This window comes from Triturus cristatus, chromosome 8 (assembly GCF_964204655.1).
Source record: "Triturus cristatus chromosome 8, aTriCri1.1, whole genome shotgun sequence".
Taxonomy (NCBI): domain Eukaryota; kingdom Metazoa; phylum Chordata; class Amphibia; order Caudata; family Salamandridae; genus Triturus; species Triturus cristatus.
This window is the reverse complement of record NC_140591.1, coordinates 49,739,198-49,758,040: the sequence shown is the minus strand read 5'-3', so window position 1 is coordinate 49,758,040 and position 18,843 is coordinate 49,739,198. Positions and strand designations below refer to the sequence as shown.

The following is an 18,843-nucleotide window of genomic DNA, read 5'->3' as shown; positions in this document are numbered from 1 at the left end:
GGGGAAGCTGTGGGTGATGAGCAGCCTTCCACCAGCCATGCTCGCCCCCTCTGTAGATGACAACAGGCAGAAAAGGCGACTAGCATGGGTACAATGCTACTGTCGGACCCTACACCCATTCCTCCTTAGAGGCCTCAGGTTCTCCTGTAAGCGGTTCCTATAAAACGTGCCGTGTTCTCAACTATGGATAAATGCAATTATTGAGTTATCCCAAACTTCACTGCTTCTACAAATTAAATATTACATTATGTTGATATATTTATTTTATATTTACAAAGAAGCAACACACGAAAAAAACACGAGACCTTTGTCAATACATTTACTTGATTCATGATACATTATTCAATTTACAAAATATTAAAACCACATGTTTTTTACATAAGCACAACATATTGTATAGTCCTAATAAATGGTTTATCAACCTCGAAACACTATATTTACGAATGTGTTTCACTTGCCAAATAGAGGCTCGCTTTCACATGGCGGTGAGCCACTTGCCGGCACCTTTATCCATTGCATAGACTCCACAGCATTTTTGAAATAAGTGCCTCCCTGGCACATTGTCTGTAGTTCTGCATCCTCAAGGCAATCCTTGCAAGGGCCCATGGTTTACGTTGCTTGTGCACAATGCAGTGTTACATGTTTGTTCCAAACATTTGCCTGGTCCAATTTGCACAATCCTTCCTGGGTTTGTTAATCCCAAGTAAAGCGCGCCTTAAATCGCAGCACCACATGTCAAGGAACTATAAACTGGAAAGAACAGTAGTCAAGAATGGAGAACAAGTAAGAGCTGCTGCTCTAGTGAAGAGTCAGATATTTACATCATGCATGGTCCCTCTGTTGGTACCTCCATCACTGTTGCTTCTACTGTCTCCATCCCCCACAGGGTACCTCCAATCACAAAGAGGTGATGCCACCATCTCCATCCCCCATCGTGCTGCTATGCCCCCCCATTGCCCATGCTCTTGTTGTCACTACCTCTATCAACCGTCTTAGCTGCTACCATCTTCAGTGCCCCTGCCTATTCTACTGCCACCTGCATTACTCACACCTCTGCTGCTGCCGCCACCAACACCTCTGTGCCACCTCCAACTACTGTTACCTTCATCACCGCTGCCTCTGTTGTCACCTACATCACTCTTAGTGCTTCTGCCACCTCCTACTCCTGCCACCTCCATATCTCCTGCTGCGGGCACCTTCACCCTGCTGCTGTGGATGCCACTGTCCCTGTTGTTGCTACCTCGATAGCTCCTGTCACTGCTGCTGGCACCTTCAGTGCCGTCGCTGTCACCACCTCCACTGTCCCTGCCTCTGTGCCACCGCTCATGTCTACAATAGCACCACCTCCATCGCCACTGCCTCTGCCCCTTCCTCTGTTGCCGCCCCTTCCATCACCCCTACCTCTGCTGCGGCCACATACATCATCTTATTCTACGGATGCCATCCTCAATTATCTGTCTGCTGCCACCAACTTCACAGCCCCTCCAGCCACTGCCCATGCGTCTGCCACCACCTTCACACCTGCTGCCGCCACCACCAATGCCCCTGCCTCTCCTTTCACCACTCCAATGCCCCTACTACCACCTTCAACGCCTCTGAACCTTCACCCATATCTTCTGCCCTGCAGCTTTGACAGCTGGAGTTCAACCAGCTAACTTCGTCGCCCATGCCTATCCTGCCACCAGCACCTGCATATTCCAACTCATGTCCCTTCATCTGCTGCCACCAACTCCATCTCTTGTGTTGCCACTGCTTCCATCATCCCTTGTGCTTCTATTGCACATCCATCAAGCATGGTTGGTTTGTCATCACTTCTTTCTCCCCTGATGACACTGCCTCCACCGCCCTGCCTCTGCTTCCACATCTATGGCATTTGGATCTCCAACTACATCCACTGATCCTCCAGCTGTGGCAGCTGGCATAGCTGCCATGAGGTTAGCAGGGAGGGTGCAGCCAGACATCATCATGTCGTTCAACAGACTGGAGCCTTGGGGTCAGGACTTGGAACATGAGTGGGAGGATACAGTCTGTTGTGCTCATGTAGCGGGACTACTCTACCATTGCACATGTCGACATAGGCAAACTATGGCAGTCATGGAGGCAGAACTTATCTTATCACATGCTTATCACCTTCTGGGAGGCTACAAAGGCATTGTAGTACTCCCTGAAATTAGGAACACTCTCCAGAGGCTGATGAGTGTGCAGCTCTAGGAGGCTACGTTGGCACTGCCCCACTGGATATTGGCAGTTATCAAGGATTCACCATTCGCACTACACAGCAGCCAATATTATTCAATCGCTGCAGTTGCAGGGAAGCTGTTCTTAGGGCTGTACCATTTGTGGAGACAACGCCCCTTGGATTTACAATCCTTCCTACTTGCGCCATCCTACGAGTCTCATTGTACTCTGCTTTTTTGGGGCCACTCTACCATAGATCGTTAGCGTCCAGTGGTTGCACAGAATTGCCTACACCTGGTCCGGATGTCTTCAAACTGGGCTGCTGGCCCACCTGCAGAGCTTTAAGTTATCTCCGTGGTGCGCCAATCTGTGATGTAGGGAAACGTTTATTGGGCCCAAAGGAAACCGGTAAAACATACTTAAAATGGTGCTGTATTTTTAGTGGACCACTCTATAATGGACCATCAGTAAACATCTTTTGTCACTCATTTCTTAGCTGTGATTAGGTGTTAAAGTTGTGGAAGGGGGTTGGTGTTGATTGGGGCCTGCAGATAACCTTCAAAGTCTCCCCACAATTTATTTTAGAAAGGATCACACTGTGGCTTTTTACAATTTTAGGAAGTCCGGACTGTCCCTTGCATGCTAGACATCATGAATTTGATCACATTTCTAAAAGGGATAACTCAACAAAAGTCCAGTGTTTGAATTGTTAATTTTGTTTAGAGTTGCCAGTTTTATAGATTAATTATGAGTAACATTAAAATCCCCTTGCCCATGATTTTTAGGTCATAGCCTACTAGACAGCACAACTAACGACATCTTGGGGGATATTCTGAAAGCTTCCCTAGGAATGCATTCAGTGCTTACGATTGGCTTGGTGATCTGTAACTCACATTTACTTGCTTTCTACTTACTGCTTTATTTGTTTTAGGCTGTCCAGCTTGAGGTAATACCTTCTGTGGAGCAAAGCCTATTTACTGCATTCTCCTTCCACTAGTGCGTGCCTATTGTAACCAGGCCTTTAAATCTTGTTCTTATCTTGTCACATTTACTTTACAAAGACAGAGGTCAAATGTCAGGCTCGGTCTTCTGAGGAAGATTGGTGTTTACTTTTCTTTCTCGGACTTCAAAGTGAAAGGATTTATGTAACAATCTTGCTGTGAAAGGAAAGGCTTGTCTCTAGCACACAACAAAATGTAAATGTCTGTAAATGATCTGTGCAGATATTTCAGACTATACCAGAATTAGGATAGTACAAACAAAGCACATTTTGTTTGTAATTCAAGTGCTGTGGAAACTAATTGTTTAATATGATCAAAACAATACACTAGGTGATGACATTTACTCATATCGCTTGTGCGCAGTATACATTTATCAGTAAAACTGTATGTCTATGCAAATGTAATGGTCATTTCAATTGAAAATGTGTTGTCTGTAATGGCAGTGTGCTACCACCCTATGCATACGCCACACTTCACCACTCCACTCTACAACATTCTATGCCCCTCCATTCCATTCAAAGCTAATCCACTCTGCTCCGCTCCAACACACTACACCACTCCCCTACGCTGTACAACATAGCTAAAACACATTGGCTAAGTGAATAGCTCTTGCATAGGTGAGAACCTATTCACTTAGCTAATGCTTGTTTATAATGGTCTCTTCAAATAGTTAAAAAAACACCCTGTTCTCGTTTTGAAGTAAATAAACCCAAAGGAGCTAGAGTCTGCATAATACTGGACACAACAAATGTGAGTCACCACGATATCCCAGCAGTGGCTGGTATGTAGGGCAGAGGGAAACCATGCTACAGGAAGAGGGACTATTAAGCCAGCAAGTGACAATACAGGACCTAACCAAACACGTAGAATAAACACAACTGGCCTAGACGTTTGCTCTCAGGATGCACACCTGCCTCCTGGAGGTAATGGAGCTGCAACTCCCAGCAGCCACCTGCTAGCCTAGGGTAGCAGCAGCACCACTCCCAGCTCACACACCCACCTCCTCTACCCCTACTCATCGCAACTGGCCATGCAGAAGGACCTCCAGTGCTGGACAGCTGCTTGGAGCAGGGCAGAACCATGCTAAACAACCTGCAGAGGGGCACACTGCACATGAGTTTTGAGGTTAGGGTGGGTGTTTGAGGAGTGTATACAGGGGTACGTTAGTAGGGGTTTGGTGGAGGGAGCAAACAGCAGCTAGAGGATGGTTTACTTGGTGTCATGTGGGGGGCTACATGACCTGCCAGAATGGCAGGACTGTTTGAGTAAGGGTGGGAGGTAGGAAAGGCAGTTCGGGGATGCATTGGTTTGGGGTCAGGTGGGGGTTAAGATAGAGCAGCCATGAGTGTTGGGTTAGGGTAAGAAAGGATTTATTACTTAGTGTCTGCTGTGGAAGCAAAGTCTGCCAGGAGTAAAGAAAAGCATTTAGATGTTAGAGTGGTTGGGGTCAGGTGGAAGTAGGATACCGCTACCAGGGGACAGGGGCTGTTGGGGCTAGGGTTGGAGGTAGGATAGAGCAGCTAGGATGTTGGGGGTCAGATGGGGATAAAGTACAGCTTCCTAAAGCATGGTGATGGTGCTTTGATTATTAGAACATTTGACATTTGAGTTAAGCTTTTCACACAATCTGTGCACTTAAAGGGTCTTTCTCCTGTGTGTTTTGTGATGACTTAGAAGAACCTCCCTCTAACTGAAGTTTTTCTCACACTCTAAGCAATGGTAGGTCCTCTCTTCGGTGTGTTCTTTGATGTGTTAGAAAGGTTTACATTTGAGTAAAGCTTTCCTCACACACTGCAATGAAAGAACCTTTCTCACATGTGTGTTCTCTGGAGATCTAGGAAAGAGTGCTTTTGAGTAAAGCATTTGTCATACTTTGTGCACTGATAGGGCTTCTCTCTGCATGTTTTCGTTGATGGTTTACAAGACTTTGCCTGAGAGTAAAGCTTTTCTCACATTCAGTGCAGTGATATGGCCTCTCTCCTGTGTGTGTTCTTCTGTGCCTCTGAAGATTTCGTTTGTAAGCAAAGGTTTTCTCACACTCTGTGCACTGATGAGGCCTCATTCCGGTGTGTGTTTTTTGATGTACTAGAAAATTTGACAATTGACTAAAGCTTTTCACACAGCCCATGCACTGATATGGCCTTTCTCCTGTGTGTGTTTTTTGATGGTTTAGAAGAGCATCCCTGTAAGCAAAGCTTTTCTCACACTCAGAGCATTGGTAGGGCCTCTCTCCGGTGTGTGTTCTTTGGTGCGATAGAAGGTTTTGCTTTAAATTAAATCTTTTCGGACACTCATTACAATGATATGGTTTCTCTCCTGTGTGGATAATCTCATGCCTTAGAAGACTTTGCCTTCGAGTAAAACTCTTCAAACACACAGAGCAGTGAAAAGGCTTCCCTCCTGTATGAAACCTTTGGTGCCAAAGAAGACTCGACATTTCAGTAAAGCTCTTTCCACACTCCGAGCAGAGGTAAGGCTTCAGTTTTAGTTCAGGGTGGATTCTTTGATGCGCCAAAAGAAGTTCCTTTCTGTTAAATCTCTTCTCACACTCAGTACAGTTGAAGTTTCTCTCACTCTTGTAGACTCTTTTTAATGAGTATGTATCGGACTCTTTGTCAATCAAACATCCTGTCTCTGATTTGTGCTCTGAAGAATGAAAAGAAAAGTAAATATCATGCAAGGATTTTTTTTTATGAAATAAAAATCATACAGCTGCATTAATACAACAGATACTGAAGCGGATGATAATGGGAGTGGATGACAGTACAGACCTGCATTTCGATGGTGCAGAACTAGGCTATGGAAAGAGGTGTATGGATTGCTAGGTTGGGAGAGCGGGCAGAAGTAATGAGGTTCACTGGGTGGCCAGGAAGGGGCTGGTGAGGAGTAGGGGTTAATAGGGGTGTTTGGGGGGTATAGGTGTGTATGAGAGTGTTAAATCTATAATGTACCATACAAAAGTGTGCCCATAAATCCGATCAGTGGAATCTGTCCATTTTCCACGTTTTCAGATCTTCTCTGCATTTCTTACTGCAGTGAACACAACAATCTTTGTGTCCACAGGAGGTGCAACAGGCTTTTTTCAATGTTCACCAGCAGAACCCAAGGTTGTGAGGGTCATTCGGTGCACCCACAGTGTGCTGCCTTCCACAGCAGAAGGTGGGTACAGCCTCTACATGACAGGTTATGAAAAGGCTGACACTTAGCAGCTGAATTGTGATCAGAAGGGCCGAGAGCTTTTTACCAGCATTCCTGGACAAGAGGTACTTTCAGACTCTCTCTTGTAAAATATGCGCAGTCCCTAGTAACTGAAGTCCTTGTACATCCTCCTTACCTCCACATTATGTGCGCTACACTCAGTGCGTGTGTGGTATGTTTCAGACTTTATTTACTTAAATAGTAGTCATTGCCTTTGCCACGTGAATGATGTGAATGCATTCAAGGTGCTATCCCCTGCTATGCTGTGGAGGCGACAACCAATACACATTTAGTTCCTCAGTCTTCTACACCGGCTAACTGACGCGAGCCTTCTTCATAGGCTGTGCTAGGTATTGACTAGCAACTCTGAAGACCTTTGCTAAGCTTATTGGCTATCTGAAAAGGGAGTCTATGAAAACAGTCTTAACTAGTTGCTATACCTTTTCTGAAAACTTCACAAAATACACTCTTGTCTGATGCCAGTGTCCGAAATTTGGAAAAAGTTAGTCTTTTTGCTGGGCCCTGCTTCCTGTCACTAGGCCTCCTAGAGCAATTATTTGGACTTTTGAAGGAGTTCTTGTCTGCAATAGCATAAATAAATGTTTTGCAAGGAACATGATGCTGCTGCTACATTCCGTTAAGGGCTGGGACCAAACCCTAGAGTCCAGATGATCCCAGGAAAGGAGTGATTAATACTGCCTTTTGAAAGGATGTAATCTAACCCCCTGACTAAACAAGCCAGGAGAAAGCTCGGCTATCTGACCCCTACATGGGTTGCACTTTAAGGTGCTGAGTCGTCTAGCTCAGGAAGCAACTGAGTGACTAGAAGTCAAGGACCTGCAGAGATGGTGAATTCCAAGACCACAAAAGTGATTGCAACCTCTGCAACCAGTCTGATGCTCGCTGACCCCAGGTGTGCCCTTCTCGAGATCAGCTCCAGAGGGAGAGATGCTGTGGTTCTTGTTAGTGTCCAGTCGTTACTCTGATTTCTGAACCGTCTCTCCAGCCCTTACTATTCCAAGATAAACTCTGTTAACTATGTGGCTGATTCTGACCATAATGAATGAACAATTTATATAGTGCAAACAAATACTCTAAGGTGTCTAGGCGTCAAAGCAATTACAGCGATCTGGTGGGGACAGAGTATAAAAGATCAAGTTTCCAAGACAAAAAGCCAGGTCTTCAAGGCCTTGCGAAAAGGAAGATGTACCTCTAAGCCAGATATAGATAAAGGAAGAGTATTCCAAAGCTTGGCCGCTGTGACCGAGAAAGCTCTTCCTCCCTATCGTGACCTTCTGTATCTTGGAACAACCAGCCAATTTTTATTGTTCGATTGCAATTGTCTGATAGGGACATACTGGTGGAAGATGTTCCTGATTCCCTCTGGTCCTTAATTGTGTAGTGCCGTATGCACAATACACAAGGCTTTAAATAAAATTATTTTCCGTGCTGAAAGCCAATGCAAATTCTTGACGGCAGCCGAGATTGAATGGTATTTAACAATGTCTAGTACCAGTCTTGCTGTCGCATTCTGTACTTGCTGGAGTTTATTTATGGAAGCCCTGTTAGATTCTAAAAGAAGGGCATTACAGTAATCCAACTTTGACTGAATTAGTGATACAGCAGCTTGCTTCCGTGCGCCAAGGGAAACAAATGGGAATATCTTTCTGAGGGTCCTTATGATCCAAAAGCAAGAGGATACAGTCCTATTAACCTGGAGGCTGAAAGATAGCCTGGTGTTAACTATGACACCAAAGTGTCTTGCAGATTCAACCGGAGTGGAACATGACCCCAATGTTTCTGGCCACCATGAGTGGGTCCATTCGGGGTGATGATTACCAAACATCAAGACCTCAGTTTTGTCATCGTTTAACTGAAGGTAGTTGTCTCTCATCCAGAGAGCCACCAACTTCATACAGTTATTAAAATTGGCGGCTGAGGCGTCTATGTTTTGTGTGATTGACACAATTAGCTGTGTGTCATCTGGATAGGATATTACCTCCAGCCCAAAAGATCTGACCAATTTTGCCAGTGGGGAAACATATATATTAAACAGTGTGGGGCTCAAAGAGAACCCCTGAGGGACTCCACAACAGTTTCGAAACAGGTCTGAATTAAATTGATCCATCTTAGCCTTTTGTGATGTCAGTCAAGAAGGAGGCTAGAAGCTTCAATGCACATCCAGAGACCCCTATTTGTTGTAGTGGATTGATCAACTTGTTTTCAATTCCTAGTAGTCCGGCCTCTGCGTTATTTGTGGGTCTGCTGTCCTGTGAATCCTCCAATTGAAACTTGTCACTGAAACTAGTTCTGAGGTTCTTACTCCTGAAATTTAGGACACCTGGGAAAGTTGTTGTAGGCACTAATCCCAGAACTTCTCCGGGCCAATTCATTGACCTGAGACCAACGGAAATCCCTTTGAACTGGGTCTCATGTGAATATGGATAACCAGATTCCAGGTATCCCTGTTAACTGGAGACTCAATCCTTTGTGTGGCACCCAGACTCCAGTTTGGCCAATGGGATTTTAGAATTACTGTCTATTAACATTTACTGGAGGCTCCTCCGTGGGATTTGACAATTCAATCAATTAATCCATAATAGTTTATTTCGAATAGAAACAACTCACAACAAATATACATTACAAATGATGATTACAAAAAATTCATTCTATCCAAAATAAAGTGCGAGTGTGTCAAGAATTATTTTAAAAAATAAGGATACAATATAGCCATTTGTAGGGACAGATTTGCAAAAAATATCTTGAAAATATATACAAACATTCATAGCAGTTATGTTATACAATTCAGAACGTAATCACAGTACAGAGGCATGAAGAAATAGACGGCAAGCTTTACTAAATTCTCATGCCTCCTACATCAGTACAATAAATATTTGGTTAGTGCATTTAAGAGCATTCTGTAGTCACATTACAAGCTAGTAGAGAAGAGGTAAAAGTTCCGAGTCCTATTTGTCATAAAATTGAGAGTGACCCAGAAAGTCTAAAGTGACAAAAAAAAGGAGAACAAAAGCAAAAAGTGACATTTCATCTTCAGGGGAAGTTGTGTAGCTGGAGTGTTATCTAACAGTAAAGCTCTGTAAAATTCCTAAACAACATTTAAGAAACAAAAGCCCAAAATTATTTTAAACTGAATAGGTAGTTCAGTACAAGGGGTGCAGCTTTCTATTTTTTTTTATTCTGTTGCACAGGACCAAGCAAACCACAACCATTTAACCAGAAAGGTTGTAATTTTGAATGTATTTGACCAAATACTGATGCCATTTCACAGACAAATTTTAACCAATGGCGAAGCTTCACACCAGATAACATTAAGTGACATTTGCTTACAGATTTCAAAGGGAGAGCTAAAGAGTCAGCAAGAATTTTAGTGTGCCAAAGCGGGCTTCGTGACAATATCATCACATCCTAATTCTAAGTAGCTCAAGAATTACATGGTGGAAGCTGGGTTAACCAATGCAAGACAAAGTTGTGCCCAACTACAAAAGGTTAATATTTTCGCGATTTTGAAATGCAGATGAGTCAATTTGGCTTCATGGACTTTACGAACAATTGAGACCACTCTTCCATATTGGCTACTGCTTTTCGACTAGGTTCGCACAACAGAGATACATTTTTTTTCCCCCCAGAGATTTATATAGTGCGAACTTGACCCGAATCGGGTATTAGAGCGCTTTACATAGCACCAGTTGCATTACATGAGGACACATTCATTTTTGTTAGGCACAGGGAGATTCAGTGGTTTGCCCAGAATCACAGGATGTTCAGCGTCATTGCAGAGATTCTAACCCAGATCCCCAGATACGGGGTCGACCGCCCTAGCCATTAGGCCAACTCCTCTCCCCTATAATGAAATGGTTACTTACCAATAGGAGTAGTTTTGCAGCTTTAAGAATTTTCTGAATTCACATGCTGTGCATTATGCAGCCATCTAGTAATTGGGTCCGGAAACGTTTGTGTTTTTCTTTTCATTTTGTTTTCCGTCATGGGTGTTGGGGACCACCGTTTTGGTGGTAAGCCCATCCCTTGTCTGATGTCAGACGGTACCCCTGAAGTTCCTGTATGTGATTGCCATCTTCAGATTCTTCTTTCTTTTCTCTTTCTCTTTTTGTTTTCTGTTCTCTTTCCCACCTGTTTGTTTCCTCTCCCATTTCTGGGGAGTCACGAGGATTGCATGTGAATCCAGAAAATTATTCAATCTGCAAAACTACTCCTACTGGTAAGTAACCATTTCGTTTTGCAGCATGCATCCTTCTCTGGATTCACATGCTGTGCATTAGATTACATTGTATTATTCTGTCCCTTTGATTGTTTGGGATGAAATGTGGATGTGTTGGCAAATAGGAGTTGTAGTACCTTCTGTCCCACCTGTGACTCTTTGCTCATTTGGATGTCCACACAGTAGTGTCTATGTAGGTGTGTGGAGATGACCAGGTTGCTGCTGCGGAGATTTCATCAATGGATACATTTGCTAGTTATGAAAGTGTTGTGCCCTTCTTTCTGGTTGAATGCACTCTGGGATGCACGGGTAATGTCTTTCCCACTCTGGTGTAGCATATTTGAATAGTTTCTACTATTCACCTTGCGATTGTTCCCTTGGTTACTGCTGATCCCATGTTCACCTTTTGTTTGCTAAAGGTAGTACATTAGTGTCCTCTGCACGTCCAGTGTGTGAAGGTCCCTGTCTGCCTGTTTCTTTGGCTCTTGGAAAAAAGCTGGTAGTTGTATGCTTTGGTTGACATGGAATTATGACATCACCTTTGGTACGAACTGTGGATTTGTTTTAAGGACCCCCTTGTCCTTGTGGATCGGCAGGTAAGGTAACTATTATTTGAGCTTGCAGCTCGCTGACTGCGTAGGGATGTGACCGCTACTAGAAATGTTGTTGTAAGGGTTAGAGACTTTAAATCAGTCTTGTGTATAGGTTCAAAAGGGTCTGTCATCAATTTTGTTAGCACCTTGTTTAGGTTCAACACTGGGGCTGGTACCGTTCTTGGTGGTGCAACCGCTTTTGAACCTTCCAAGAATCTTTTCATTATAGGAAGTGTGAAGAGCCTGGTTCTTCCTGTATTCTGGTAGAAGCTACTATTGCTGCTAGATGTATCTTTAGTGATGTGTATGTTAGTCCACTCTCTAACAAGTGTGTGAGGTATGTTAGTACAGTTTCCTGTTCTGTCCTTGTTTCCATCCTCCTGTTGCTTGTGCACCAGTGAACATATCTGTTCCATTTCTCTATGAAGCATTTTATTGTGCTTGGTTTTCTTGCTTCCCTAAGTATTTCCATTGTCTTGGGTGGTAGATGTAGGTGACTAAATTCTAAGTATTCAGTAATGAGCCACGCTGCTAGGGTTGTGGTTAGTTCCGGATGGTACACTCTTCCATTTTGAAATTTTAGCAGTTCCTGTTCAGCCTTGATTGGAATCTGGCGCCCTATAACTATCTCCAGCAGGTCTGAATACCAGGTCAGTCAGGCCCACTATGGGGCTATGAGAAGGAGCATTGTCCCCCGCTGTCTGGCCTTCTCCAGTACCCTTGGGATAGGCAGAGGCAAATTCCCCTGACAAGCTTATTGACAGGGCATTCCCCTTGGAAGGGTGGTGTGCACCACCTGGAGGCAAAGTCTTGGCATATTGCGTTTTGCGGGCTTGTGAAAAGATCTATGCTTGGTGTGCCCCAAACTTTGAAAATATTATTTAGTACCTCCTGTTTTATATTCCATTAGTGGGAGGTGCTGTCTTGCCTGCTCAGTCTGTCAGCCTCTGTGTTTAGTGTCCCTGACAGGTGAACTGTTTGAAGTGTGATTTGTCTTTGAATGGGCCATTTCCATATCTCCTGAGCTAGTTTGGACAGGGTGAATGACTTTGTTCTTCCCTGCTTGCTGAGGTAGATCATGGTTGTTCTGTTGTCCGTTCAGATCAGTACAGTCTGACCTATTACATGAGCTTGGAACACTTTTAGGGCAAGAAAGATTGTCTTCATCTCTAGATAGTTTATGTGTTTTGCAGCATCCGTGTTGTTCCATAGTCCTCTGATCTTCAGGTTGCCTGTGAGTGCTTCTCAAGCCTTGTGGGATACGTCTGTCATTCTCCCTATGTTCACATTTCTCAAGTTCCACCATTTTATTTCCCTTTGTACCTTTTCAGTGACAACCACTAAATCCTCCCAACTCCCCGTGGCTTGTGACCATCCATTGCAGATTCATTCCTGTATGGGGCTCATATGTAATCTCGCATGCGGTATGAGTGGGATGCATGATGCCATCATGCGCATCAGCTTCATGACAGTTCTCACCATCAACGCCCGCCCCCTCCGGTAAAGGCCAGCTTGCTCCGCCATTGCCTCTGCTCTCTTCTGGACTGGGTATGCTTGCGCTGTCCTTAAGTTTATGATTGCTCCCAGGAACACTTTCACTTTCTCCAGTTGTGGTGAAGACATCTTGTGGTTTATTATGAAACCAAGGCATTGCAGTGTGACGATCACTGTTTGGATGTCTTTGTGGCATTTTGTCTCTGATTGTGCTTTTACATGGATTCCTTGTCTACTTAGGTGGGCTGCTACCGCTGTTAAACACTTTGTGAATACTCTTGGTGATGATTTTATGCCGAAGGGTAGCACCCTGAGCTGGTATGTACCTTGTGAATAAAAAACAGAGGTTCTTTTGTGTCTTTTGTTCATAGGCACGTGTAGGTGTGCCTCCTTTAAATCTAAGGTGGCCATGTAGTCTTCTCCGTGCAGTGTTGTCATCTTAAAATGTTCGTATGCACTTGTTTAGAGATATGAGGTCTTGGATTGGTCTTGCTTTGGAACCACCAAATATGGCGAGTACATCCCGGTGCCTGTTCCCCTGGAGGGAATCTTTTCTTTGGTCCTCCTTTGTAAGAGCTATTTGACTTCCTTTCTGAGTTGCAAGATCACTTGTCTGTTGATCCTTTCCCTCTGGGAGGATGGCCTCTTCTTGTTTACCCCGACTAGGATGCCACGCTGGATCTTGCAATTGATGTTGCAGCGTGTGTTGTGGGTTTTTGGGGCGTGGTACTTTGGAGCTGCTTTTGCTGCAGCCCGGAAGTTAAAGCCGCCGTGCCTGTGGGTCTTCTGTTTTGGGGCCCTACTCTCCTGAAGGATCCTCTAAACTGGAGTTCCCTCATGGTCTCCGCAGTGTTGGTATCCTTCTTTATCTGTTGTAGGGTATCATCTACTGCCTGTAAAAACAGAGCATCGCCTGTAAAGGCCATGTTGATAATTGAGGCTTCTACCTAGATTTTGAACCCTGATACCCTGAGCCAGGCATGTCTCTTGAGTGTTGTTCTGGTACACATTTGCCTATTGGCTGTCTCTGCCGCATCCAAGGCAGATTTAAGGCAGGTGTTGGCAATGTTCTTGCCTTCCTGTATTACGCTTTTGGCCTTCTTGCGGTATTCCTTAGGAAGGTTCTGCATTAGGCCCTCTATCTCATCCCACTGCTGGTTTCCATAGTGGTAAGCAGCACGTTGGAGTTCGCTATCCTCCATTGTGTGGCTGCTTCTCTTCCCATCAGATCAAGCCTCTTGCTTTCCTTCTCTATTGGTGGCGCCGGTGATCTGGGGACATGGTTTCTTTTCCTTGTGTTGGAGACTATTGCGTCCGCTGCTCTTTATATATATGGAGTCTCAAGTGGAATGTTTGTATTTTTTCTACACTGGTGTTACTGCCCTTGCTGTGGCCAGTTCTCAGGAGGCCTCTTTCCCCTGGTCGATGATGCGAAGGATAATTGGTAGATAAAGATTAGTCTTCTGAGGGCATTAATGTCTCAAGTAGGTAGCATGCTTCTTCCTTCTCCTCTTCCAACTGTACCCCATAAGTGTCTGCAGCCCTTTTGATGAGGCTGTGGAAAAAGAGATAGGTCATTTGGTGGTGAAGGCACAGAGGGATAGCTTTCTACGCCTTCCTCTGGCGACTCGGCATCAAGATCCTGCCATATGTCCTCAAACTGGTTTTGTTTGAACACTGCCTTTTCTTCTACCTTCTCGAGTTCGCACAACCTCGAGTGCTGTCTGCATTCTTTTTCAGCGTCAGAGGTCTTCTCCCTCTTGAGCAGGTGTCTGCGTCAAAGGTCTTATTGACGATTTGCCCCCATCTGTGTCCTTTGGTCAGGACCTGTGTTGCTCTTTCTGTTTGCACTGAACTTTGGTCGTTGGTTGTTTTGAAGCCAAGGCCATTTTTGAGGACTTGGAGTTCGAGGGTTTATTCTCCATGCCTTTCGGCAGTTTGTTTACCTTAAGTCTTTTCTTCTCGACGTGTTCAACGCTTGCCTCTTTTCGGCGCAAGCTGTGTAGACTTGAGTGTCCAACTCCTCTCCTCGCACTGTCTCGCCTCATCAACATTCTCTTCATCATCATTGGATAAGCCAAAGTCTTTAAGAGATTCCTGAGTCTTGTGAGAGCTCGCCCTGGTGTAAGGCTCTAGCCTCAGTCAATGTATCTTGAATGTTTTCGGTACAAACTCTGCGCAGGCCTCACAGTTCTCTTAGTCCTTCGGTAGGGAAAGGTTTCAGACTTCACGGGGGTCTCTTTCTGCGAATTTGTGATGGTGGTTAGGCCAAAAGTTAAAGGGGGTATTTTCCATGACCCCTTTCACCTCTCCCCTCTTCATTTGCCGACCACTTTGTTCTTACCAGCGGGGTCACCCGTCAGGATCGAGAAGGCTCCCCTTCTCTGGTTTAAATTTTCTTGTGGTTTTCGGCGATTTTTGTTGATTTTCTGACTACTAGTCTTCTCCTCTCAAAATTTCTTCAGAGCTACTCAGTCGTGCTTCCAAACCCAATGGCGGAAAAAAGAATCTGAAGATGGCAACCACACACACAAACTTCACACAAGAGATGGACTTATCAACAAAAATGGTAGACGACGACACCCACAAAAAGAAAAAGAAAAACATGAATGTTTCCGTACTCAACCACTATATGGTAGAATAATGCACAGTATGTGAATCCAAAAAAGGATTTATGCTGCAAAACATACATACAAATATTTTTATAATGTTTGGGGTGGTGAGTCACAGTTAAGGCATTTTTCTGAACTTGGTCTACCCATTTACAATCATCACCGAACAAAATACCCACTAGTAAAGTAAAATAGTAATAATATCACGTTCTGTATCAGGTCCAGTTAGGCTACTTTAATTTAAGCCTTAGCTCTGTCCTGAATAGATGTGGCACAAAGCAGTCAGGCTTAAGTAAGTGGAAACAAGTGTAAAGCATTTATCAGTATATATTTTTATATTGAAATAGACACCAAAAGGACAAACATCTGATGAAGTTCAAAATGCAGGTCTACCACCAGGGGCCAGATTTATCGTGGTGAAACGTTTATCTTCTGACTTAGTCGTTCTACTGGAGGAATTTTCTTGTTGGCAGGCTGGGCTGCCAGATTGATTTAACGTAGGGCTCGGGTGACAGCGGAGTGGTGCTCGGCATTGGTCCTGGTAATATCCTTCCCATTGGGACTTAGAAATGTTTCTGAAGGTAGAAGTGCTTTCAGCAGGGATACCAGCAAGTTGAATCCTACCAGCAATACGATGGTCATGGTTTGGTGGGGATCCCATGGTAGCCTCTGGTTCTTTTATGAAAAAGTTCATAAAAAGTTCTCAAGTTTCCACTTTTGCAATCTTGAGCGGGAGAGAGTACACTCTAAAACCAGCCAAGGGTGAGGAAAATCCAATTGGAACTGGTCGGCTGAGCTCCTCTTTGTTGCAGGCTTCTTGCAGCTTTTGTGTTCCTGGAGCTTAACAGGAGGCTAGCTAACTAGTCATTGGAGTCCACTCTAAGGGGTAAAGGTGGGAGCATGTCCAGTCCTTTGGGTGTCTCTCCAGAGGTACAACAGGAGGCTTAGTCCTTTATCTGAGTTCCAGTCCTTAGGTGCTCTCCGCAGGTTCAGCAGTGTTTTGAGGCAGGTAGCCTAGAGTACCATCTTTATGCCTGGCCCTAGCTTGTGGGTGGGGCAGACACCCTGACCAATAGGAGTAAAATTCCCATGGGCAATCCTACCCACTCTTATATCACTTTATAGGGGTTTCACTCTAAGCAATCCCAAGATGTCTGTATCTTCCTTTCCTGGTTCATAGCTCTGGGCACACCCCTGTCCAGGGAAATGAGGAACGCTCCTTGCAAAACCAGTACTGGGAGAGGGCCCCCCCCACCAACATTGGTGCCACTCTGGCTACTTGGACAATGGCAGGGATAGGCCTAGGTGTGAGTTACATCTGCCTGTGACGGAGGCTGCCCCTTTGAAGCTTGTACAGTTGATGGCCTAATCCCCAGGCCACCCTGTCAGGAAGAGATCACACCTCCTGCTAGCCAAGGCCCTTTTTTCCTCTTACTGAGAGCAATTCATACCTCCCAGCATGCTGCCAAGTGACAGCTGGGGATTATCTCTGAAAAGGCTACTATAGGCTTTAGGCTTTTTCAAAACATTCTTAAACTGATGTTCACAGAAAATGTTTACCAAGAATAGTATGTAATTACGCAAAGTGCCGTCATTTCGGGAGTTTTGTGAAACAAACGTAATTTGAAATTCCCCAAAATAGAAAAATTTACCCAGCTTAATATAAATTTCGCCCATGCCTACTCACAATTAACTTTGGTGGAAGATTGTGTGTTTAAAGGCCTTGTCTCTGTTCAAAGGGATCACAGCAGTAGAAAGAGAAAGACTATAAAACTGAGGAAAATGGAAGTTAATTATAAGAGGAATAAATGGCTCAGTGGGAAGTGAGGTTGCCATATCTCTTATTGCAAGCCAGGGATTTGCCCCCATCCCCGCTAGACTCCACCAATCCCACAGACTGCCCGAGAACATGGGTTCTTGATGTTTTTATTTTAATTTCCTGCAAGTTTTCAAAGCCCTTTGTTTAGGGTCTTTGTTAAGTAAAATTAGTGGGAACTTGATTTTGAAAGAGATATTTAGTTGCACGATGTTAACAGGTCTACATCAGAGTCCAGTCCTTGCTAGTAGCCAACAAGATCTATGCCAGAACCACTCACTGTAAGTGGTGTTTCACTCCCAGAACAGCACATCAGCAGTAATATATCTCTCCCAGAATCACACTGGCACTGAGGTACATCTCCTAGAACCACACACTGGCAGTGATGTAATACTCCAAGAACAGTACATCAGCAGTGATACACTTCTCCCAGAACCACACACTGGCCCAGAGGTACATCTCCTTGTACAACACACTGGCAGTGATGTAACACTCCAAGAACAGTAAGTACATCAGCAGCAATACACCTCTCCTAGAATCACACACTTGCACTGAGGTACATCTCCAAGAACCACACACTGGCAGTGATGTTTCACTCCCAGAACCACACACTGGTGATGATGTTCGTCTCTTAGAACAAGACACTGGTGGTGATACACCTCTCTCAAGAAAGCACACTTTCCTTTAATTCACCCACTGCCAAGTTTAAGGTAAAGAGTCCCGACGGTAAGAACGAAAGAAGATATTGGTTTAGGGAAGGTCTTGCATAGGGACAGGGCTTATTGTTTTGGGAATATGAGGTGGAGTTGGACATGGTGTTAGTGCATTTTAGAAATAAATGTCTCAATGTATTTACGCCCATCTTCTTTTCAACTGTGATGTGTCTTAGTTAGCCCCAGTGGGAAACACAGCCATTTTACATGCATACGTTTTTCCTAAGTTGGCTTCCCCCTCACACAATGACTTTTGACACACATTTGCGTGCAGGACAGTGTAGGATTAGTTTCCATGAAACTACACTCGCTTACAAATTCCACTACGTAAGAACACTATCACAACACTTTGAACATACAGTACAAGGTCTGAACATACATTTTTCTAATGTGGTTGTTTGTTGTTCCTCCATGCGGCAACGCAGCTCTCTATAGAACATAAACAATGGAGGCCTGACTAAGGACCGGTCTCGGAGCAAGGATACTGTTGTATAGATGAGCGCGACATGCTTGTTGCACTCATGCTTTGTTTTATGAAGTAGATATGAGCGGGACATTGTGTGTTGTGCTCGTGTCTATTTCATATGATGCTGGCACATGGGGGTTTGGGCACCCACACAAGTGAGGTGTAATTTTTATTGGGAAACTGAGGGGAATGCTGCGTGGGCGGACATTTGTGCTGGCGCAGTGATCTCACAACCTTCCCACACAGAAATGTGAGGGAAAATTGACTTTTTAGCTACATTTAATGTGTGCAGGGTGTTCTGGGTAAGAAAACATTGGGAATCCACACAAACCACACATCCCCGGACTCCCCGGGTGTCTAGTTTTCAGAAATGACTGGGTTTGGTAGGTTCCCCTAGATGACCGCCGAGCCCAAGACCAGAAATGCAGGTGTCCTCCATCAATCACAAAACAACCTGTTTTTGCAAGGGGGGCACCTGCGTTTTTGGTTCCGTACTCAGCGGCCATCTAGGGAAACCTACCAAATCCAGACCTTT

At 44.5% G+C, this 18,843-nt stretch overlaps 1 pseudogene across 1 annotated transcript in view; it reads right to left on the bottom strand.

Moving 5' to 3' along the window:
• Positions 1–303: 303 nt before the first annotated feature.
• The window catches only part of LOC146800035 (uncharacterized), a 172,096-nt pseudogene continuing 153,556 nt past the window's right edge, over positions 304–18,843 (bottom strand). The window contains exon 10 of the transcript XR_014967612.1: positions 304–5,825. The product of XR_014967612.1 is annotated as an uncharacterized LOC146800035 (transcript). The remainder of the gene's footprint in view (positions 5,826–18,843) is intronic.